Raw genomic sequence first — 23,967 nt, 5'->3', positions numbered from 1 at the left:
TCTCTGGAAGCCTCCAGTATCCTGCTCCAGCCCTGCCAGGTCACTGCCAGTTTTTTCATTTGATTTCTGTTTGCATGTTTATGTAAATCAAAATTAACCAATGCTTATTGGGTACTTATTGTGCAGCCAGCCTGGGGGAAATTACTCTTTTACTCTTTTCTTTAAGAGAAGTTTTTTGCTCTCTGATTTTTATTTTTTCCTTCCAGATTTCTCAGCCTTCTGGAAGGGATGCCTTGAATTATGCAACCTGCAGTATGGATCTCTGGAGAACATTGCCTAGCGGCTACTTTAATCACTAGAAAGGTTCAGAGTTAGTAATAATGAAGCCAGAGTCAACGTGGAAATGCTCATCTCTGGCTTGAAAACAAGATCAAAAGGAAAACCAAGAAGGAGATAAAATCTGAGAGGAGAAATGGATGTTGGTTTCCAGAGGCTTTTAGGTCCTTCTCATATTTCCAAGGGGGGCTGCAGACCGGAAGCCAGAGCCCCTGCATACTCCTCCAACCTTATCCAGGGTCGCGGAGAAGTCCATTACAGCTCTCTGCCAGTTCAGAGGTAAACTGACCAAGGGTGGCACCTCTGTCTGATGGAGGTTTAGGGGAAAGCTGCTACCCTTTAAGAATGTGTGAATACAGGGAGGTGCTGATGAAGCAGGGGTGGGGGTGGGGGTGGGGTGGGAGAGGGTTTCTGCCCTGGGCTAACTTGGGATTGGGCACCTTCAGGCAAGGGCTGGGGGTGTAGAGGTATGGGGGGTTCGCTGGAGGGTTGGCTGGAGACACAACCAGGGCGGGCAGGTGTCATTAGGGCGGTGAGAGTGGGTCTAGTAGCTTTGTCTTAGGGAACTGGCAATTGTCTCTTCATCTGGGTTCCTGTCAGAGGGGTGGAAGTCTGCAAGCAGAAACGAGGAGGTGGTTCTAGGGTCCAGCTGTGTCGTCTGTGTCAGGGCATTTGGCACCAAAGAGTGGGGGATGACTGTGCCCAGCTAAGCAAGGGGGTTTCAGAGGGTACAGAGTGGCGCTGGTGTGTTGAGGGCCCAGGCTGTCACACTGATGGCTTGACAGTGACAGGCCCACCACCTGCCACAGTAATGGGGCACTGAGGCAGCTGAGGTGGGGCTCCCCTCTTCTGTGCCTGCCCATGACCCTCCTCCCCAAGACAGGGTCAGCATGCGGAGCAAGAAGCTGCCCCAAAGGAGGAAGGCTGCTTACTGCCTGGTTAGGGGCCCAGGAGGTCATACCTGGAGGCCACGGGCATGCTTTCTCCTCTCTTTCATCCTCTGCAGGAGACAGCACAGAGCACTGGGTGGGGCTTCTGCAAAACGGGAGAAGGTCAGGTTCTCGGCCTCTGATCTCTCTCCCACCTCCCCACCTGGGCTGCCCTGATACAGTCTTGTGGGAGGTGCGGCCTGCTCAGACTGGGGCCAGGCTTTGGAGCCCTACTCTTCCGAAGGGCTGTCTCCCAGCTGCTCTTTCTCTGGCCTTTGCTGGCAGGGATAGGGTGGGGCCGGAGCCCGGCTTCTCTCCCTCTTGGGTAGGGAGATATGAGATTAAGTTGGAGAAGGGGAGCGCCTCAGCCTAACACAGGAGAAGTTCTCCTGGCCCCAGACCAGTGTGCTGGGTTTGGGGTTGGGACTGAGACAGGAAGGTGCTACCCCGTGTTATCCTTGTGGGGCTCTTTTACCTAGGACCTCCTGGGAGGAGGGAGGTGGCTGGGCCGCGGCCAGATTTTTAAGTTCTGGGATTGGCTCGGAGGCTGTTTTAACAATTCAATCTCAGTAACGTTCCAGATCACACCCCACCCCGGTGGCAGAGGTGCTGGAAGGCTGGGGGCCTGGGGAAGCAGAGTCCTTGGCCCTCTTCTGGGTCCCTCCATGGGGAGTACTGGTTGCCACTGCCACTTTCAGTTCTGTGGGTGGCAGAGGCCCTGGTGACAGATGTCACTGATGGGGACACATCAGGAGATGGGGGACTTGGCTGACGTTTATGTTTATGGTGAGCACACATGAGGCACCCACGGGGTGCCCTGACTGCCTGTGGTCAGTGTAACCTCACCCTCTCAAAGCCTCAGGTTCTTCACCTGTGAGATGGGTAGAAGGTTATGGTAAGATTAACTAAGCTAATGCATGCAAAGCCCTTGGCACAGAGCCTGGCACATAGGAAACACCCAGCAAAGAGCTCTTCATGTTCAGGTGGGTCTCTCAGAGATGTGAAGTCCTGCAGCAGCAGGTGGGGTCCCAGCAAGGCTGCCTGTTGCTGTGACAGTAAACTGCTTTGCACCCCATAGGCTCGGGGATCTAGGAAATACTGGTTACATTTGTTTTCTTCTGCAGAGCAGTGAAGCCATGCAAAAGGACAGGGCTCGCCCCCAGCATTCCTGCATTTCAGTAGAAGCAGCAGAAAGCTGATTCCATCCTATTATAAACATGTACTGTACAAATAGAAGAGATGAACAATATAGAAGAATATAGGATTTCTCCCCCTTGGGAGGCTGCTGGCAGTTTGGTGGGTTCCCTTCTAGACTCACCGCTATGCCTGTGCAAACACACATGTCATATAGACGCACATCCTTTTTACTTCTTTCTCTCCCTTCCTTTCTCTCTCTCTCCCATCTCTCTTCTTTCAGAGGGGTGGTCGTCCTACACACATACTATTGACATTGCTAGTTGTGTGCTTTCCCCTCTCATTATTGTGTCAGGCACATCTTCTCCTCCAACCCCCCTGCCCCATCACATATTGCAGTTCCCAGATTTAGGGACTGGAAAGGGACAAAAGATGTTCTAACAGCCCCAAGTGAGAATGTAAGAAAGGAGGCACTTTTGTAAAACACTTAAAAACAATTATTTCTCTTGGTTTTGAATATATCTTTAAGAAAAAAGAACCTGAAAAAAACACGAATAATCTCACCACCCACCTATAATCATTGTTAACATTTTGGTATCATTCTTTCTAGTCATTTCTTCCTATGTCCATAGTTTGTGTGTGAGTGTTGTGTGTGTGTGTCTGCATTTAAAATTAGGATCACACTATAATGTTTTCAATATATGTTTTCTATTCAATATTATTTCATCAATATATCTCTCCTATTGCTGTATATCTTATGGGCCTAAATATATGGTAGTCAAGAACATAAGGCCCAATTTTCCCAAATGGATGATTCAATAACAAGTTTTGGGGCCAACTTGAATATACAAATATTTAGAGAAATCACCAAATGCTTGCTCATAATGTTTAATTTATAAATTTAGTTACACATAGATTTAAAAGACCACATATAAAATTAAATATGTTAATTGAGATATATAAAATTAAATATGTTAACTTTCGCATTTCATACCCTGACTCTCCCATAGTTCTAACATCTGCACTTTCATCATCCCTGGAGCTGGGAGTTATCCACTGCAGCTGTCTTGAGCACAGCATTTCCATTTTTGTCTAACTTGTTTGAGGTTGAGATGCAACACTTTAAAAATCTGTGTTTGATGTTGACCCTAGCAATTGTATTCCAGCCACAAGTACTTGTTTAACATCAGGACAGTGTTTATTTGTCCCATCAGTGTGTAGTGGTGATCTCCACAATATAACCACTTTTAAAAGTGATCTTTAAAGGCTTGTTTACAATGACAACCAACGCTTGCAATTGTGAGGTCGTAACCCCCAGAATCATTACTAAATCCCTGTTAAATTTCTTTGCCCACCCCCCCCTTTTTATTGCCAATTCTGTCAGATGACCTCTTTAAACATTCCAAACTAGCATTGACTGAGGTCAGGGAGGGCTAATGTGATTTCCCCAAACAGTACTTTGTTGTTTAAAATAAAGTAACTAAGAAAGAGTGTGTTTAATATGAGACTCTTTGTTAGAACTTGAATCTGAAGAGATTTTCTCTTCCCTAAGGAATAATTGTGAGAAAAACCTAATGTTATATTTGGACATGTGATATATATATATTTTTACAGACTAGATTAACGGGAAGCATGGTCATGGCTTTCCATCCCATATTTGGACATGTGATATATATATATTTTTACAGACTAGATTAACGGGAAGCATGGTCATGGCTTTCCATCCCTTGTCTGCGCCCTAATTTATTTAATCATTCTATTGTTGGACAGTTCAATTATTTCCACTTTTTTTTGCTATTATAAATAATAAACCACATTCTTGTGCTTATATCTCTGGACATATGACAGATTACTTCCTTGGGTCAAGATCCCACAGGGTCAAATAGAGTAGATATTTTTAAGGATCTTGATGAATTGGGCCAAATTGCCCTTCAGAAGCTTTGTGTCAAGTTATAGTACCACCCATAGGGTGTGGAGGCTGGAACTTTATAATGAGCATGTAACATTTAAAAAATTGACAGGAGAAATGCTTCCCTATGAACTGATTGAGCTCTTTGGAGAGTCAAAATTTATTAGTGTTATAGGAGTCCTGAGAACTCACCTAGCCTGACCAATTTCCCAGTAGGCTTACACACCTCCTGAGATGGGAAGTTTTCCTACTCTAAGAGGGGCCCCTGCCAGGGATGGACAGTTATGATGCCAGCCCTCCTTAAATTCAGCCAAAATTCTGCCTCCCTGTAACTTGCACAATGAAGGAGATATTGATCATGCTCCCCTGTCATGCCCCTGGCCTATGTGTTAGGCAAAGCCACTCACTGGAAGTGGGGGAAAGGGACATTGAGTGTAGTGAGTACCAACTCTGGTGTAGGCACTGCACCAGAGCAATTCCGTGAAGCTGGGGTTACTGTCCCATTTTTTAAATATAGAGAAATTGAAGTTAGAGAGACTGGGCAACTTGTCCAAACTCACAGAGCTGGTAAGTCAAGAGGCTGGGGTCAACCCTAGGTCTGCCTGTTCCTAAAGCCCCACACCGTCTTCCTTAGGTCTTCTTTCTTGGAGCTACTTCAGAGAAATCTGTCTGAGAACCTACCTCCCAGGGTCACCAGGGCAGCCCTGCTTTCAAACCTGCCCCGCTGTCCCCGTAAGTGCACACTTATGGTAGTTTTCACTGAACTGACTTGGTTAATCTGGGAATCCTCTTCCCTGTGAAGACCCCACTAGAGTTGGGAAGCTGCACAAGATTGAAAGGGGAAAGGGATACAGTGGCTATTACTCTTGGAAGGTTGTCTTAGTCAGAAGGTGTGACCAACCCAGAGATGCCAGTGGGTTTCAGCTTGTCCTGGCTTGCCTCCCCTCTGTGTCAACTCTTCTTTCTGGCTGCCCACCCTGTTGGGTTTGACCAATGGTAGCTCCCGCCCACCACCAGACACTTAATGTGGACCCATGGGGTCGGGAGCCACATGGAGACACTGGCTCTGCATGGACCTCTCCACCAAACCCCCCTTCACAGTCCCACTTTGATGCTAGACGAGCGTGTGGCTTCTCCACGTGACCAGTTTGTGGCTCCTTCTCTGGTCCTCCAACTCTCCTTCCAGACCTTCACTTCCTCAGCTCTTCTCATTATTGTGTAAAGTCTGGTTTCTGTAATAAATACCTGGTCTCAAAGCACTCATGGAGGTTTTGCTCTCATGGCTAAACACTGGTGGAAGTGTGATTTCACAGGGCTTCAAACTAGGTCTTAAGAGATCTCGCAGCCTACCCCTCCGCTGTCAGCACCCCAAGGCATCGTGCTCTCAGGAAACCCAGCTGGACTGGCCAGAGGCTGAGGCGCCATAGAGGAGAATCAACCATTTGCTTGGTTGTATGACCCTCATCGCTATCCATCCCCAGAACCTTTCCAAGACTGAAACTGTCCCCATAGTACACCAACTCCTCATTCCTCCCTCCCCTCGTTCGAGCATTAAGTCACTACATTTTGAGGTGCTTTGCTATACAGCAGTAGATCACTGAAACACTCATAGCCGGTGAGAGCTTCTACTCTGTTGAGTTGAGAAATGGCTTCCCGGTCTCCATGTCTCTTCTTCACCAGCCTGAATAGCATGCATCCTTTTCAGCCGTTCGCCCCATGGCTAGCTTTCAGGATCCCCCTGGCCCTGGTGAATTGACTCACGGCTTATGTGCTTGTCTCAGATGAGGTCCACAGAAAGAACATGACCCTCCGAGGCGGCTGGAGCAACAGAGTCCAGGACAGAGGCCACATCGAGCCCACCCACAGATATTTTCTGTTGAGCATTCACTGTTGACTTATAAAATGTTTGAAAATAATTTGAATTCATTTTTTATGTTTCAAAGTCTAGAGATCCACGTACAAACCTGGGTTTCTGGTTTCTTTTAAGAAGAAGACCAGGCCACTCTGGGTCCATATTTCCAGAAAACAGAGCTCTTGGCTGGGTAGAGCGGAGGTGGCCCCTGGTGGGCAGTTGTGTTCCCCAGTCCAGACCAGGCCCAGCTGTGCGTACTGCTCAGTGCCTGATAGCCAGCCCCTAACTCATTTGCTCTACATGCTGCTTGGCACCTGAATATTTGAGCTCCAACTTCTAGTCTATAGGGACAATCACCTCTCCTGAACAGGGCCTATTTTTCTGTTAATATAACCTTAGGGTTCTAGCTGTTTGGCCCCTGCACTCTGACCTCAAATCTCTGAATCCCCTGAACTTTCCATGGGAACTATCCCCATGACATTTTGGGCACGATGCCTACAGGGGGTGCTTTGATGATCCTTGTGCCTCTTCTTGGAACTAAGGAGAGAAAGGAGGCTGTGACAGGTGAGCGCCTGGTTCAGGGGCTTGTGATGAAGGCAGGGGTTTGATTTCAGGACCAGGTGGTGGCCCAGATCCTGGCCTGATGGCCTCTCCCATAGCATCTCCAATCCTCACTCCAGGTGCTGATCTCAGTTTGGACTGAGTTACTCTTGCCATGTCTCGGTTTTCCTCCCTGACCATTGGGCTCTGAGCTCCAGGAGGGCAGGGAGGTTGGTGATGCATCTCTGATTCCCCAGAGCCTGCATGGGGCGGGGCCTTAATAAGTGTTTGTTGAGTCAACTATTTGAAGAAGGAAAACCTGAAAAATTCTAGAGGAATGCTGGCATGACACAGGACTTAGGATGCCCAGAGAGCAGGTCCTGAGAGACCTCCAAGAAAAGGCATCTTCAAAAGGAGTTGGGGCCTGTCCTCCCAGGCCTGGAGAGGGCAGGATACCACGTGGACCTGGGATGTTAGCACAAGGGTTTTCTCGCTCATCCATTCCTTTATTTTCAGATATTTGTAGTTACCTACTGGTACTGAATGCATGGAGATTTGGTGATGGGGCAGTGAAGTGGTCAACGCTGACTTAAGTTAAAGGTCTGAGGGCGGAGGAAGTGGCCAGGTAGGCTTCACATGTGGAAATGCTGAGCCGTTTTGTGGGAGTTTGAGAGCACATCAAGCCCAGGGTGGCCAGCCCTATCTTTGGGCATGACTTTGGGAGTTAAATGGGCATGATTTAGAATCTTTGTTTTGCCGCCTTTGGTAAACTGATGTGGCATGGTTTGCTCACCTGTAAAATGGGGAAAGTAACTGCCCCCAGGGCAATTATGAGGATTATCTGAGATATTTATGTGAAACATTTGGCACAATGCCTGGCTTCTCCCAGTACTTTGAGAAATGATGGCTTTATTGTTACTATTATTAGAAGGGAGGAAGAAGCCAATGGACCATGGCTGGGTGGTGGGTCACAGCCTCCCAGGGAAGACGGAGGTGTCATGGTGCAAATCATCATATGGACCCAAAGGTGGGCCCCATGGAGATGGATTCTGAAAAGCCCTGTACACTTGCCTGCCTTCTCATTTAGTTGGATGAAGAGGCCCTGGTGAGATCTTGCCTGTCTTGTTTTGGAAAAATTGCTACTTTGAGTCAAATTCTAGCCAAGATGGGCAGAGTCAGTGAGGTGGAAAAGGCACAAACCTCGGAAAAACCAACTGGAAGGGGGAAGGTCAGCCTTCCTGGGCATAGGAGGGCACTTGTCAGAGAGTTCAGAGCCAAGTCACATGTGAAGCCAAGGCTGAGCACAAAGAGGGAAGATGAATCAAGAGAGAAGGTGGTGGTCAAGAATGGGCTTCCGAGGGGCCAAGGGTGGATTGACCTCATGGTGTCTGGAGAGCCTGATGGTGCCTGCAGGGAAAGGCCTCAGGCACCTGCTGCAGCTGTTGCTCATCACCCGTGGGCATTGCTCAGGAGACTGTGTTGCAGCTCTGACCATCTGGACCTCTCTGGGCTGCTCCAGATCACTTCCCACTCACCCAGCCACAGCGTGAACTGATAATGAGATCCAGTGACGATCTTATTGATTAGGCTCCTTAATCTACTCCCGATGGTCACTAACCTCTAGTAATGCCATCTCCTGTGCCCTCTCCAAGCAGGTGCTTCACTCAGGCATACTTTGAGATCCGCTCTTGTACAGAAAGTGTGTGGTTCTAGCCCTGTGGCTTTATCAAGCTTGCAGCTCCTCCAGTTGGGGAGAACTGGCTTTGAGGATGGTCAGATTCAGGCTAAGGCATTTTCTAGACAAGTGGCATGAAGAAGGAATAGAGCCGAGGGTTATCCTCTTTTCCCAGGGTGGCCTTCTATGGAGTGTGGCTTCTGCTTGGAAACAAGGGAAATACTGAAGTCCAGCCTGTCTCCTAAGCTCATGAACTCTGGGGGGCCTATCCTTTCCCCCCATATTCTCAGTGGGGCCTGCCAGCTGTCAGTGGCTGTGTCCACCTCCTCTTTGGTTCCCATCTCCTGCCCCAAACCTCCTTACAGAGGGAGGAGGAGCAGGTGTTCAGCTCAAATCATTCTGTTTATTGGTATCACTTCTCCAGCCCCACAGAGAACAGCCTCCTCCTATGCTGATCTCCCAGTTTTCTCAGGGCCCTACCAAGCCTGGGGTAAGAGTAACCAGGCTGCCCATCTGGGTAGATTCTTCACCACTGGCTGGCAGGACATTTCCACCGCTTTCCCATACTGACTCTGGAATCTGGGGGCTAGGGGGATGGATGGTCTCCAGGTGTTTGAGCTACTCTGTTTAGACCTTGTGGCTTAAATTTGGGGGCTGGGCTGGGCCATTTCTTGTCCTAGAAGCCTTGAGTGCCATGGATATGACCCCAGTTTGCTGGGCATAGCTCCATGACCCCTACGCCGTGGCCTGAGCCAGGTGTTCATTGTTGACTCTGCAGCTGGATAGCTTCTCTCCAAGCCATTATGTCACCTCCTTTCTGCCCTCCTCCTCAATTACCTTTATCAGCAGTGAGGTTCCAGGGATTCCCTCTGGCCTTCTGTGTAGCGGATCAGCCATGGCAGCTTTTCATTTTAAAAAGCCTCTGTTTTCTCTCGCTCCAGCCTAGACCATTCAGCTAGTCTTTGTTCTAAACACAAGAAGGGTTTCTCCTGCCTTTGGATGCATTTTCAGAAATTTAACTTCCAAATGTCTGCTATTTCCCACAGGAAGAAATGCCCATCCACGTGCTCAAAGGCAGCTGTTACAGGTAATGAGGAAGTGGACTTTAGCCCATGGTCTGGTCCAGGGGTCGAGAAAATTTGTCTTGTTTCCATCAGTTCTCAATATCAGGGACCTGCTTCTTTTGTATCAGGTGCCCTGGGAGAGGTTATTTTCTAAGGATTATCACCAATGTCTTTTATGAATACTCTTAGCTTTCATTGCTTTGTGGATACCATTGTGTTCTTATTGCTTCTCTCTCAGGAGTCTCTCTGGAAATCTTCCCACCATCCTGGGGAGAGGAACCTAACTAATACTGCCTTCCATTAATCAGAGCATCTGGCCTGCATCCGCATCTCAGTGCCCTGCAGAGGTCCCTCTGGGATTCTTCCTCTCTGCCCTCATCAGCACCAACACTCCATTGCTCCTGGAAATACCTTCTTTCAGCCTTCTGAGATCACATGACTCTCTAAGCTGCCTACCTTCATCACCTCTCCCCCCATCCACAAATCCTTTGGCTCCAGCTCACACTCTTAAATGCCCTTTTTAATCTCTTAGTTCAAACTCCCCCATGTATGAGTATAGCCAACTTAATGGATGGGCTGCCTTTGGGTTGCGTGTTCCCTCCTTGACCACTTAGCTGTGGCCAGGTGGTGAAGAGGGTCATGTGATACAGAACATGACTTGTTCCACTCAGAATGGGATATGGGGGGCTGATAAGGATGGATGTCCTTAAGAAAGGAATGAAAGCCAATCATACTTTCCAAACCCCATCATACCCGTCCAGGACACATGCCATGCCTGGATCCCATCTCCTTCCTACCTAAAGAATTTGGCCTTGACACTTCTGGGCTCCCAAGATAGGAAGGAGTAGAGCTGAGCAGCCAGCTGCCCACTCAGAAGGATCAGGTGGGCCCCCCACTCCAGGACTCAGAAGGGGACACCAAGGGGTGATTTTGAGAGACCTGGAGTAATGTCTCCCCTGCAGACAGGGCCCTTCTGGTAGGCTTGTGCCCATGATCTTCCAGTGTCTATGAAGAACATCTATAAAGGCTCTGTGCCTGATTCAGTACTGAAAACAGAGGTGCCTACTGGAAGGCCTCAGCAGAAAGGGGCTGGTTTCTGGAATGGAGTTTGAGAAGGAGGGTTGGGTTGAAGAGCCAGTGGCCTACCCAGATCTCCTTTTGCTGGCTTCTCTAGGAATGGAGATGTCTGACATAAGGCAGAAATGATTCCCTCCCACACTTCTTACTTTCTGTTAACCGTTTCCTCATGCTGAGGGACTGAGGCAGATCCCAGCCCTTAGGGCAGCTACATGGGAACTCCAGGTTGGCTGATGGAATAGGAAATCCCAGTCTTTCCTCGTCCCAGACTTGGTTTGTGCTGTAGAACTCACACGGCTATCTTACATTTCTGAGATACTCTTTGAGTGTGACTAGTGTGTGTATTGGAGAAAATCTTGGCCTAAGAAACAGGGACTTGGGTTCTGCTCCCGGATCTTCCAACTTGCTATGTGATCTTGGACAAGTCCCTTGCCCATTCTGGGCCTCAATTTTCCCATCTGTATAATGAGAGGATTGGATGAAATAATTTGATCTCTCAAATAATCATCATCATCACAAAATCACTACTGTTTATTGAATGTTTCCATGGGCTACGTGTTTGACCTGCCTTGTCTCATTGACTCCTATAATTATTTGTCAGTCTTTTTTGGAGGAGGAAATAAGGCTCAGAGATATTAAATAACATGCTAGAGTCACACAGCCAGGAAATGGTGGGGCCTGTGTGATCTTGGAGCCTTGATGGGCCTTTCCAGAGGAAGGGGACTGAAGACCTAGGACCTCTCTTTCTTTTTTTGAGGGAGGGACCTTCCATTCTTGAAGGCGCTGACAGCCTTTGAGTCTGATCCAGCCCAGCTGTTGTCCCTGCACTTAAATGGAATAGAGTCAGCACATTTAATAAAACTGGGTAGGTTCTGAGTCGTCAAACCCTGTCCCAAGGTAATAGATAATCCACAGCCCTGACAGTCAGGCATCACACTATCCCTGGACTGCGTTTATGTCTTTGAACACCAAAGCTGGATCAGGTTCTATTTCTTTCACATGGAGGCCCAGCATCCCAGAAACTGCAGTCAGATCAGTATTTTCCAGGCAGCATTTTCTTCATAACACCTCCAACATACGAAATGGTTCTTTCACTGCGTGCAGGCACCAGGGATTTTTTCTTAAATTAAGAATTTGATACATTCCTTCAGTTCCCCTCCAGGGGTTACAGAGAGCAGGGCAAGTGATGCCTTGAGCTAATGTGCAGGTGTGGTTATGCATTTTGAAGGAGATCTCAACAATCTCCAGGAAAAGAAATGTCCCCAAATGACCCTCAGTCCTTGGCGAGAAATGCTAGTTTGTGTAAGTCCTGGATAGCCAAAGCTTGTGTGTTTCAAGGTTAAATGACAAAGTGGAAGGGCGTGCGCATGTGAGTGTGTGTGTGTTGGGGTGCAGGGGCACTGGGACTGATCTGAGTGCCTTGCAGAGGAAGGAGGACTGTGTAGGGTGTCTGGGGGCCTAGTCTGCCGGGTGCCCTTGCCCTTACCGGGCTGCTGGGAGCCTTCATCAACAGGGCTCACATGAAAAGGGGCCTGGCGCTCTGTTACCGTCAGGCTCTCTGGCTGGGGACCTGGTGTCCTGTCTTGGTGAGGGCAAATGTCCGCAGGAGAGGGAAGGAGCAGGTCTTGGGGAGGGAGGGTGGTGGGAAGTCAAGCAAATGGAAGTTTTGTCCTGGCATGGGCAAGTTTCTTGGCCTCTTTGCACCTCAGTTCTCATCTGAAAAATGGGATAGCAACCGTGCCTACTTCATAGATTGCAGATTAAATGAGTGCTGATCAAAGTGTATGACACATGGCAAAATACTAGTTTTTTCATTCATAAGTTTTTCTTGACACTGTATACGTATTTAAATGAATAGGCTTTATTTTTAGAGATGTTTTAGGTTTGCAGACAAGTTGATCAGAAGGTACATAGAGGTCCCATATCCCCCTCCCCGTGTCCCCTTACTGCACTAGTGTGGTGCATTTGCTACAGTTGATGAACCAATATTGATACATGATTATTAACTAAAGTCCTTGTTTATACTAGGGTTCACTGCTTGTGTTGTACACTGTCAGTTTTGATGAATGTCACCAGTACAGTGTCACACAGAGTAGTTTCACTGTCCTAAAAAATCCTCTGTGCTCCATCTAGTTGCCCCTCCACCCCTACCCCTGAATGCCTGGCAAGTACTGCCTCCACGGTTCTTTCTGCCTTCCCAAATGTCATATGTTTGGACCTCACAGTACGCAGCCTTTTCAAACTGGCTTCTTTCACTTAGTGTCGTGCATTTAAGGTTCCTCCATGTCTTTTTATGGTTTAATGGCACATTTCTCTTTCTTTTTATCACTGAATAATATTCCAATGCCTGGATATACCACAGGTTACTTAACCATTCATCTACTGAAGGACATCTTGGTTGCTCCAAGTTTTGACATTAATTTTACAATATCTGGGCGTGAGTATCAGGGTTAAAGGGCAGGGACTTTAGAATCAGATGACATGGCTTCAGATTCTACTGCTAGCTGGCTGATCTTAGGAAGTTATTTAATCTCTTTCACTTCCTCCTCTGAGAAACACAGCCATGGCTCAAACAGAAGAGAAAGTTCTCAGGTAATAGTACAGGTGGGGTGGACTCCAGGCCAGCAGAGGGCGCTGCCACACTGGGTAAATTCAGGGACCCAACCCCACCCTTCCAACACCAGGCTTCCACAGTTGCTCTGGGGGTCCCGGTCCCAGATAGAGGACAGGAGGTGAAGAGAATGGGGGGGCTCACTCCCTCTCTTAACCTCCTTGGGCTGAAAGTGGCATACATGGCCCTTGCTCAGGTCCTCTTGGACAGAACTTGGCCACATGGCCTTACCACATTGTAAGGGAAGCTGGGAAATGTAGTCCAAGCCATGTGTCTGACTTCAGTTCTAATAAAAGGAAGAAGAGAGTGGAGTTGGATGGAGCTGGTAGTCTCTGCCATGTGACAGAACCTACTCCTTAGGTTTATGACAAGACTTAAATGAGAGGATTTGTGTAAAGCCCTTAGCTTGGTGCCTGCTGCATAGTTAGTGCTCAATAGGTGTTAGGCTGTTGTATGATTTATTCACTAGGAATTAAAGGGTCATAGCTACTCTGAGCCCAGAGCCTTTGAAGCGACCCAGCTCAGCAGGCTCCTCGCTGTGCTCAGCTGACGCTTACAGACCTCTCAGGCCCCAGGGCAAGATGCTGGAAGACCAGTTTGGCCCCCACCTGGTTTCAGCCAGAGATGCTCCCACCTTACTTAGGTTCACATCTTGGGTTCCAGGTAAGATTCAATTGAAGTGAACACTCTGCAGCTTAAAAAAGCTCAGAAAACACTGACCCAGGTAATTCCCTGGGTCATACATGGGCTCTTCCAACTTCTCAAGAAGTCTCAACCTTGTCTCTCGCCTGTGGTCATTCAGTGCTGGGCCCCCGGCCTCTGGGGAGACACTACCAGGGATGGCGATGAGGACAGAAGAGAGATGGACCAACAGTCCCAGAGGCCATGGGCTGCAGTCAGCCTGGAGCGTATTTCCAGCCCACCAACTGCTGCCCACCTGCAATGGTATGAGGGCTTCTTAACCTCACTCTCCTGGCCCAGGGTCCATGTGGGCGGACAGCCTCTGGGATCAGAGGTTGCGCAAGTCCTGGGTTGGGCACACATTTCACATTTCCCACTAGTCTGTGGCAGGTTTTGCTCCCAAGCCCAGGACTTCACATCTGTGTCAGATACTTTCCCCCCGGCATGCTGGCAAGGGCCCAGGGCATCAGCCTGTCCAGATGGTTTGGTTGGGGCTCTATTGCTCTGAGTATTTGCTTTGTCTGCTGGCCTCACAGCATTTGTGGAAGTGATCAGCTTGCCTCTTTGTCTTGTGTGCTACTGGGAGGCTGTGGAGCGGAGTGTTAGAGATACAGGCTTAGGGGCAGCAGACCCGTGTTCAAATTCTGCCTCATCCACCTAGTTGTGTGTCTGTGACCTGCCTTCCCTGCATATGACCTTCAGCATTGCTTACCTCTCAGGCCTTCGGTTTCCCATTTGGAAATGGAAATAATAGTACCTTTCTCAGAGGGTTAGTGTGAAGATTAAGCAAGATAATGTGCATATAGCCCTTAGAGTAAGTCCTCAGTAAATGGCAGCTATTGTCAAAATATTTGTGATCCTAGCCAAGAGACAAAGTTTAAAATACTAAAAAATTTATTATAGTAGTAATACAGACTTGTTATTAAAAAAAAACCCTGAAGGATTTAAGTCAAAGTCTCTTCCCATCTTGTCTTCCCTTCTCCACCCACCTCCATATCTCTCTCTAAAGGTTGCATTTCTTAAAATCATCTTCAAGGAGCCACAGGCCCCTAGGTTGCAGTCAGAAGCCTTGTCACGCTTGGCTTTGTAAATTCTCTCACCCACTGGCCCCTGCCCACCGTCCCTCATTCATCTCCTGTCAGTCCTGCCCCCTCCCCTCCCCTCTCCTCCTTCAAGTTCCAGCTGCACTGAACTGCTAGTCCAGATGCCCTGTCTTGGCCTGTACTGTTTCCTCTGCTTGAAGTGCCTGTCCTCCCTATCTTTTCATCAAACTCCTACTCACTCTTCACAACCCAGTCCACATGTCTTCTCCTCTTGTGAAATGATCCTTGATTCCCCACCTCCCTTGTACACCACACGATCCTGCTCTGGAATGGACTGAACAGACCTTTCACCCTTAAATGGCTACACCAGGGCAGGGAACTGGGTCTCAGCCTCTCTCCTTCCCCAGGGACCAGCATGGGGCTGCCCCAGAGCAGGTGGCTGGGAAGAGTCCCTGAAGGACTAGTTTTCTTGTGGTTTATATTTGCACATTAACAAAAAGCCTTTTTCTAGGTCCAGCCTCATGGTTCTAATTTCCCTTTTGAAGGGACTACTAAACTAGGGCCAGCCCCAGTCCCGTGGTTCTGATGGAACCAGTTGTCCCTGGAGGTAGGTTGGGTGAATTTAATAAAGTTAATGGCCAGGATGCTGTAAAGGGTTTGTGCTACGGAACAACCAGAGCATGGACTCCGTCTCTGAGACAAATGGAGTGCCCCCTTAAGCAGAATCATGGAGAGAGAAATAAAGGCAATGTTGGCATTTCTCTTTGCCTTGCCATGTCCCTTGGGGAGAGTCAGTTGAAGTGACCTCAGGCTTTAAGGCCCCTTGTTCATGCACCTCCTAGAACGGGACTGGTGCTTGTAACTCTGGAGTGTGAAAGTAGTGTGAGCAGGTACAAAGGTCTGAAATCTTCTGCCAGAGACCTTGAGGTGCAGTTGCAGCCAAATCCTCTATAGACCCTTCTGCAGCCCCTCTGACTTGGGGATGGAGACAGCCGGGTAGACACAACACATGCCAGGTTGGCCTGGGGGCCTCAGCTGCATGCCTGTGCTCTGTCTACCTCTGTCACCTCAACTACTCTTTGATCCTGAGATATCTGACTTGCCTTCTGTTGCACCCTTCCCTTCTCATGTTACTCCTGCTGTTCCTGCATGTCCTGACCCAGCTCATATGTCAACACTTACTTCCAATACTATCTCTTCCAAGAAGCCTTCCCTGATTCTCCCCATCTCTCTCCAAGCTAGGATGTAATTTCCCTCTTTCAATTCCCAGGACACTTTTGGCATTGATTACATCATATTATTATTTAATGTTTAAATCATAAAAGAAATACCTACTAATTTAAAAAGTCAAACACAATTGGGATTTATTTTAAAAAATCAAGAATTTGCTCTTCTTACTTTCTCTTCTTGTCCAGTCCTGCCCCTCTCCCTAGTAACTTCTGTTGAAGGTCAGGAATGTTTTTTTTGTAGCTTTCTTCATGACTCATGCTTATGTACACACACACACACACACACACACACACACACACACACACACACACACACACACTGTGGTAGACAGCTTCTGACATGGCTCCCAATGGCTCTCATCCCCTGTATTCATGCTCTTGTGTATTCTAGTAACTTGCTTCTAAAGAAAAGAGTAGGGCAAAATATAGGATATCACTTCTGGGATTAGGTCACAAAAGACGGCAATTTCTGCCATCTGGGTTCTCTCTCTGGCTTTGCTCATGCACTTGCTGTGATGGACAGGGCCAGGAACTGGGGGTGGCCTCTGGCCATCACCAGTGGGGAACTGAGGAGCTCAGTCCAAAAGCCCTGGAGGAACTGCATCCTGCCAATAACCATGTAAGTGAGCTTGGAAACAGATCTTTCACAGTCAAGCCTTCAGACGACTACATACCCAGCAAACACCTTAACTGCAGCATTGTGAGAGACCTGGGTCGGAGGACTCAGTTAAGAAGTGCCTGGATTCTTGATCTGCAGAAACTGTGAGATAGGACATATATGTTGTTTCAAGCTGCTAAACGTTGGGGCAATTTGCTCCACAACAATAGATAACTAACACATTTTATTGCGGGTGCTTTTATTTCCATAGGACAAATTGATAATAGTGATACTGAAGAGCCAACAGATATACACATTCTAATTGTTAGCATTTTGAGCTGCATTTCTTTCCAAAAGATCGTAGCAATTCCCATTCCCACCCTCCCATGCCCTTACCTATTCATCAGAACTAAATGGTATCAGTCTTTTATAATTTTTGCTTCTCCATTGGGTGAAAATGGTATCTCATTTTTGTATCATTTTCATTTCCCTTATTACTAGAGAGGTTGAGCATTTTTCTTATATTTATTTCCCATCTGTTTTTATTAGGCAAACATTTATCGAATGCCTGTTGTGTTCTAAGCATAGTTTTATTATTAAGATATTAAGAGGACATAGACCTTACCTTCAGAGAGCTCACAGCTTAGAGGGAAAAATGAACATATAAAAATATATGAGCTTACATGATAGGTGCTGAAATAAACATTTACATCCAATATTCTGGAAACACAGACTTAAGAGACCAAAATTTCCTGGGGTTGCTTGAGAAGATAGGTGGCGGAGTGGGCATTTGAGAAGCATATTAAAAGAACGACAAAAGTGTGTCACGTGGAGAAGAGTACAGCATGGGCAGAGACCCAGGGGCATGGACAAGTTGGTGTCCTGCAAGGCTGGAATAGGGAGGCAGAGTGATGGACAGGAGGAGGAAAGGGGCCAGAGCTGAGGTGGACCACGGCAGTTACAGCTGATCGTGAGAGGATTCAGATGCCGTGCTCAAGCATTTGGGCACCATCATGCAGGGAACAGTGAGCCCCTGAAGATTTTTCAGCAGAAGAGTGACATGACAGACTGGCATGACTTGGGTTTATTTGGGCACCTGCTGCATCTCATTGACTAGAGGACATGTCTCCTAAGAGTTTGGATTAGTTTCATCTTTGTGTTTTTCCCAGCACACAGCAGGAGTCCACACAGATTTATGAACTGAATGAAAAAAATGAGTCCTGATGCAATGGGTGGGGTTGGCCAGTGTGGGCTGGAAACATCGGCATGGCTGGGAGTTGAGAGCCATTGGTTGGGACATGTGGGATTCAGGAAGCAAAAGGAGAGGTCCTGGATCAGAAGATGATTCAGGATCATAAAAGCCTCTCAGATGTCCAAGACTCACATGGGTTCCCTGAGGCTGACTCCTGGCTGGATCCCTCCTGTGGCTTACCATCCACATGGGCTTCTCTCCATGCATCTCCTTGGAGACATCCTGAGGCATCAGTGCCAACAGACAGACGGTTTCCTTCCTTCTTCTCCTTCACCCTGGTATCTTCTGCTTCACCAACTAGCCATGATGGAGGTGGGGACCATGCTCCTCACTATATTTTTAATAAAGCTAGATGTTCTCAAGGAGGAATGGGATGAGCTGAAAAGAGCCCTTTATATTTCTCTTGTGCAACAATCCTCCCCTGACAAATGTAGTTCTTTCCCCCATGCTTGAACCCCAATCGATTTTCCCTCCATCAGAATCCCTCAGGCGTTGCCAGCCTCCTAATGGTGACCGATGAGGACATACAGGGTTCCTGTTGTTAACGGGACTGCCAATGGCCTTGGCATAACTCTGACCTTCCCACTGCAAGATTAAAGCGATTCTGCCAACAGTAGTAAAAGCTATCATCTATTGAGTGCCTACTGTGTGCCAGGCACTGTGCTCAGTGCTTTACAGGTGTAATTTGGTTCAGTCTTCTCACTAGTCTGTGGCCTCTGTGTTATTACTATCCCCACTTTACAGGTGAGGACACAGGTGCAGGGAAGTTAAATAACCAAGTCAATGCAATACTGACGCTAGGGAGAGGGACCAGGACCTGCAGCTTCTGCATGGAAGCCCAGTGTCCTGCAGATTCACATCCAGCTCAAGCCCTCCATGTGAAGCCCTCAATGTGGGTTCGCATTATGTGCCTTAAAGGAATGTGACTTCAGCTGGTGCCAAGCTGGCCACTGGGGCAGTGTCTCTGCCTGAGTCTCCCTTCCTGGGCACTGGGGCCAGGGGCTGGGTTCTTACCATGACGCTTTGTTCAGGGTAAGATGAGCAAAAGGGCTACGTCTTAGCCAAGAGTTGGTGAGCTCCCTAGCCCCTCAGCCGAAGGCAGGATGGGCTATAATCAGAGACGGAGCTGAACGCTAGATGCCACAGGAGCCCGGCTCCCGGAGGAGTGGGCTGGAGGCAGGGGTTACAGTGTGGGGACAGTGCGGGCAGTCATGACCTGGGACTCTTGTCTGGGCAGTGAGAACATCATACGGGTTGGGAGGAGAAGCTCAGAGGGTCTTTTGGGGGCAATTTCTTTGTCTTCATCTGTTTTCTATTTACTTTTCTTCTTCTGTCTTTCCTCTTCTTTCTGCCCTCTTCCGCATCCACTTTTTTCAATATGAAAACAACATTATTGTTTTCTGAACATAAAAATTCATGCTCTTTGTAAAATAAAGGTTCAGATGGTATACAAGTTTGAAGACAAACATAAAAATAATCCATAATTGCCACCACCCGGAGATAGACCCCTTGACGTTTTGGTGTGAGACATTCAGACTTTTTCCATTTGCCAGAAGGGAGTCCGATTATACAAACTGGATTCCATTCTGAACCTCTCGTGTGCAGGGGACCACAGTCAGCTCTCAGCACTATCTAGAGGTCTGCCTTGTCATTTTTCCTGCTGTATGGGCTTTAAGCTTTGGATGGGTCATCACTTGTTCAGATCTTAGTGGTTGCCCTTCTTTCCTAAAACATGATGTGTATGTCTCAAGGAACTAGTCCTGGCAACTTGTCATATCCTCCTACTACCTGTATTTTTGTCCTGTTCCCCTTTGACCTGCTGCTGGACTGAGGATGCTAGGTTCAAGGTAGATAAGGGAGAGGAGAGAAAGGGTCAGTGTCCTCCCAGACCAAGGGATGGGGGAAACAGGAGAGAGAGAGAGAGAGCATTCTGGGCACCAAGCTGGCAGGATGCTGGGAGTGGGTGACGGGGACGTTAGGAGGCATTGCTTGTGCAGGTGGCAGAGCTCTGGGTGTGGACAGAGCTTTCTTGGGCAACCTGACATTCTAGATGAAAACAAGTCCTTGGCCCAAGAGGGAATGAGATGTCAAACTTCCATTCATTCATCAAATACGCATCTATAACCATTCCATGTGTCAGCCTCAGTGCCAGGCGCTGGAGATATGGAATCAAATAAATCATGGTCTGTACAAAGTGCTGTAAAAAGATTCATGGAATGGAGAGAAAAGGGGAGGTTGTAACTTCTCTGGGGTTTGGGAAGAAGGCCTGTGAACCAGGTCAGGGTGGGGAGTGGAGAGGAGGGGAGGGCTGGAAATTCTGGACTGGAAGAATACCATGTACTCAGTTAGGTGGAAAAGCAGAATGCGTCCCTGTCATATAGGAGGAGGGTGGTGGATGGAAACTGATTAAGTAAGGCTGCTTAGGACCAGGCCTTGAAGGGTTTTGAGTATCAAATGTCACACTACAGGATTTATCCTACGGGCCTTTGGGAGCCATTGAGGGGTTTAGAGCGTGAAAAAGATCTGCTCCAACAAAAATCCCTCTGGCTGCTCTCGTGGAAGAAACTGGGGCCTGGGGACCAGGCATGGACTCTGCATGGCCTGCCGGAAAGACGGAGAGGGCTGGAGCCAGGGTACATGTTTTAGGGGTGGAGATCGTGGGGCCAATCCAGGAGGAGCTAATGGGAGACTGGATTTGGTGCAGAGCAGACGTGGAGGCGGAGGGGGAGAGGGAGCAGGCCGGGGTGAGGGCAGATCTCTGTGCGGGGTAGGGGCTCCCCCAGCTCAGACGGAGCAGGAGTGGGCGGAGGAGACGAGGCAGCAGGAGTTTTTGCTGCCTGGGCCTGGAGGGGTCAGCCAGTGGCCGCGCTGGTCTGTGTCTGGCTCTTTGATTCTCACAGACTCAGAGGCTTCCTGGGCCTTGGAGATCACCCCACCCACCTCCTCATTTTATGGATGAGGAAACTTGAGACCCAGGCTGGGGAGCGACACTCACAGCAAGTCACTGGAAAGGCCGGGGCCATAACCCAGGCACTGTGGTTCCCAGGACAGGCTGGCGCCAGCACGCCGGGAGCCACAACCAGGTGCAGTGGCAGCTGTGGGCTGTGGAACCACACACACGGGGCTAGGAATCTGGGCTCCGCCACAGTCAGCAACTTTGGGCGGGCCCCCCTGAGCTTCGGGTTCCCCTAGGGACTGTGGAACTGACAACCGTCGTCCTCCTTGTCCTGCAGAGTCCCACGGGGCTGAGCGGGGTGTGGGAGAAAGGTGCCTTGTCTGGCGCCTCGGCAGTGCTGCATTTCTGCCTGCTCCGTCTCCAGGCCTGGGCTCTTCACCTCCGACCCCATCTCAGGGCCACGCTCTGTCCCTCTTACAAATGAATTGGCCAGGATTCAAGTTAATGTAAAAGACATGCCTTTAGCAAGTTTCTCAACTTCTCTGGGATGCAGTGTTCTTATCAGTAAAATGGGGAAAACAATCCCTACCTCTGAGGATTGTTTTGGGAATTAAAGGAGACAATGCAGGTGGCTTGAGCTTCCTGTCCTCTCAGCCAGCTCTGAGTAATGACCACCTGAACTCCCCAGAGCCATCAGGGAGCCTCTTGGGGCCACGCCTGCATCACAAATTCTGGCAACTCGAGCCTGGCTTTTCACAGGACCCTCCAGGGTGCCCTGAAGCTGTTTGAAAAAATTGATTTAGGAGGAGTGTTCTCTTTGCTGTATCTCTTTTTAACTTACTTTGCTTTGATTTTTTCCATTTGCTACTAACCGTGTATGAGTTACTTGTCTCTGTGATCTGTGCATTAAATACTACTGACTGTTCAGTATAAGGAGAACATGTGTTCATTTTTTTTCCTATTCCCTTTCTGTTAATGAAAACAGAGCTTTTAACATTCATTGGACAACTATGTAGTCTTTCATTTTTTCTGTCTTAATAGGATTAGAAGGGACTTTCTGATGGTGAGAGACCTTGGGTAACCCTCTGGACTCCTGGATTAGCATGATTGACTTTAACAAGTATGATTGACAGCTACTAGCCTGTTTACTCCAAAGTAATAATCTACCTTCTCGCACTGAGAATAAAAGCTGACGTTCTTAGTTTGTTCCATTCTCCGGGCCTTTGCACATGCTGTATCCTCTACCAGGAATGTTATTTACTCAGATAAGCCTATAGCTTGCTTCTTTACTCAACACATATTGCTTCTAATATTAGAATATTGTAAATATGATTTTTAAGGTTCTCATGTGTTTTTAATGGGCTAAGATTGTGTGCAGTTGTAATCCTTCCAGCAATACATGTGCTACAGAATAGCATTCAGATATGTGATACTAAAATAACTTGCTCATAAATTCCACTACTGAACACAGAATAGTTCTATCTCTGTGAATAGTAGAAAACAAACACTCTGAGTCTATCTTGGAAAATTTAAATTCATGCCATTATTTCACCACTTGGAAAGCTGAAGAGTCTAAGTTTAAGATGACTTTCTCATTACCCAGGTTTGCTCTGCCAGTGTGGGACACATTCATCTTGTCTCAAGCCTTTTCTGCTGTGACATACCTTGGGGAGCGGACCCTGCAATTGTCCTTACCCTGGGCTCTGGTCAGTACTTGGGACCCCGCCTACTGATCCCAGCTTTTTACCCTCAGCCTGAGTGTGCTTGTGGATAAACACACCTAGCATCTTTTCAAAAATGTCATAAGCCACTGATACCAAGTTTTCCTCTTCCCTGATATTCAAATCCTTCTTGTCTTCCTCAGAGACTGTCACGATCATGTGGGTGACCACCATGCCAGCTGGGAAGCCCCTGTGCTCAGAAGCTTACAATGGCCAAATATAATTTGCAAATCATAAATCCTTCTTTGTTTCTTTATAAAGAGGACTGCCAAACCCCCTGATCCAAGACACCCCACCCCCCACCCCCCACCCCCCACATCACTGTCCCCTTACCTGGCTTCTTTTTCCATATAGTGCTTCTCCATCTACAAAACATCTTGCCTTTGTTGAGTGTTGCTCTCACTGGGTGACTGGGGCAAGTTACTCAGCATCTCTGAGCCTTCATTCCTCCAGCTCTAAAGTTGTCTTGCTTTGTAAAGGGCTGTTGTGAGGATTTTATGGTATAAAGTCAGTCAGAGCTTTCCAAACTTTTCCACCAAGGCAAAACCTAACGGCAAAAGAGAGTAAACAGACACTCTTGGGGTTTAAGGGTATAGCTTAAAGCAGCCTGCCACAAGCTCGCAATGTATTTGAAGTCTTACTGTAGCTTAAAAATTTATGTGCATTTTGCATTCTGCTCCCTAATATATCCATGTTGTTTCTTTTAACATGAAGACAGTGTTTTAAGTTATTTACCACTGGGTAATTTTAATGCTGGCAAGATGGAGCATGTTTGTCATGTGGCTCTGCAAACTCCTTGGGCCACAGACTCCCAAGAGTGTGTGCACCCCAGTTTAAGAAGCATTCGTGTAGGAAAAAGTCTGCAGAGAGCAAAAAAATGCTGCATAAAGGTCAGAGAGTTTTAATTTGACTGTTGCAGTAATGGGAAGAGGAGCAACGAGCAAGATGGATGAAGGGAAGAGAAAGAGCAGGGCAGGCAGATATGAAAGCACAGAAATGGGGAGGAAGGTGGTGGTCAGGCTGTGAACGCACCCCAGATAGGACACATTCCAGTCCTGGTTCCAAGACTCTGCCCACCCTGTGCCAGGAACCTCCTCTCCCTTCCTCGATGTGGAGGACCTAAACAAGAGAGGTGAACTCCATGCCCTTGTGGTCTATAAGCCCCAGAGGATTTGTGCAGAGACTGAAGCAGAAAGGGGCCCAGTCCCTGGGGCCTGGTCAGCAGCCTTCTGTCCTCTCCTGCTGGGTGACCAGTACCTTTAGTTCCACTGAAAGAATCATCTCCTGACTGTCGCAGTGACCCGTATACTCACTGACCCCTTTGGCTTAGGGTGACTTTCCTAAGCTTCCATCATTCCCAGATTGTCCTCTTCAGCACTGGAGGTCTTTCCATATTCCTTTCATGGCTATGGGGCATAGTATGTGGGATCCCTCCAGCAACCACCCCACATCCTCTTTGTGGGCCCTTCGTGTTAAAAAA

At 48.0% G+C, this 23,967-nt stretch overlaps 1 protein-coding gene across 1 annotated transcript in view; it reads left to right on the top strand.

Moving 5' to 3' along the window:
- Window positions 1-23,967, top strand: part of LOC118907693 (myosin IC heavy chain-like) — a 131,859-nt gene that overhangs the window by 82,274 nt on the left and 25,618 nt on the right. Inside the window, exon 3 of the transcript XR_008996969.1 lies at window positions 207-555. The gene's annotated coding sequence lies outside the window, so the exon portion shown is untranslated. The remainder of the gene's footprint in view (window positions 1-206; window positions 556-23,967) is intronic.

The sequence above is a fragment of the Manis pentadactyla genome, chromosome 4 (assembly GCF_030020395.1).
Source record: "Manis pentadactyla isolate mManPen7 chromosome 4, mManPen7.hap1, whole genome shotgun sequence".
Taxonomy (NCBI): domain Eukaryota; kingdom Metazoa; phylum Chordata; class Mammalia; order Pholidota; family Manidae; genus Manis; species Manis pentadactyla.
The sequence above is the reverse complement of the archived record's forward strand: the minus strand, read 5'-3'. Positions and strand labels throughout refer to the sequence as shown.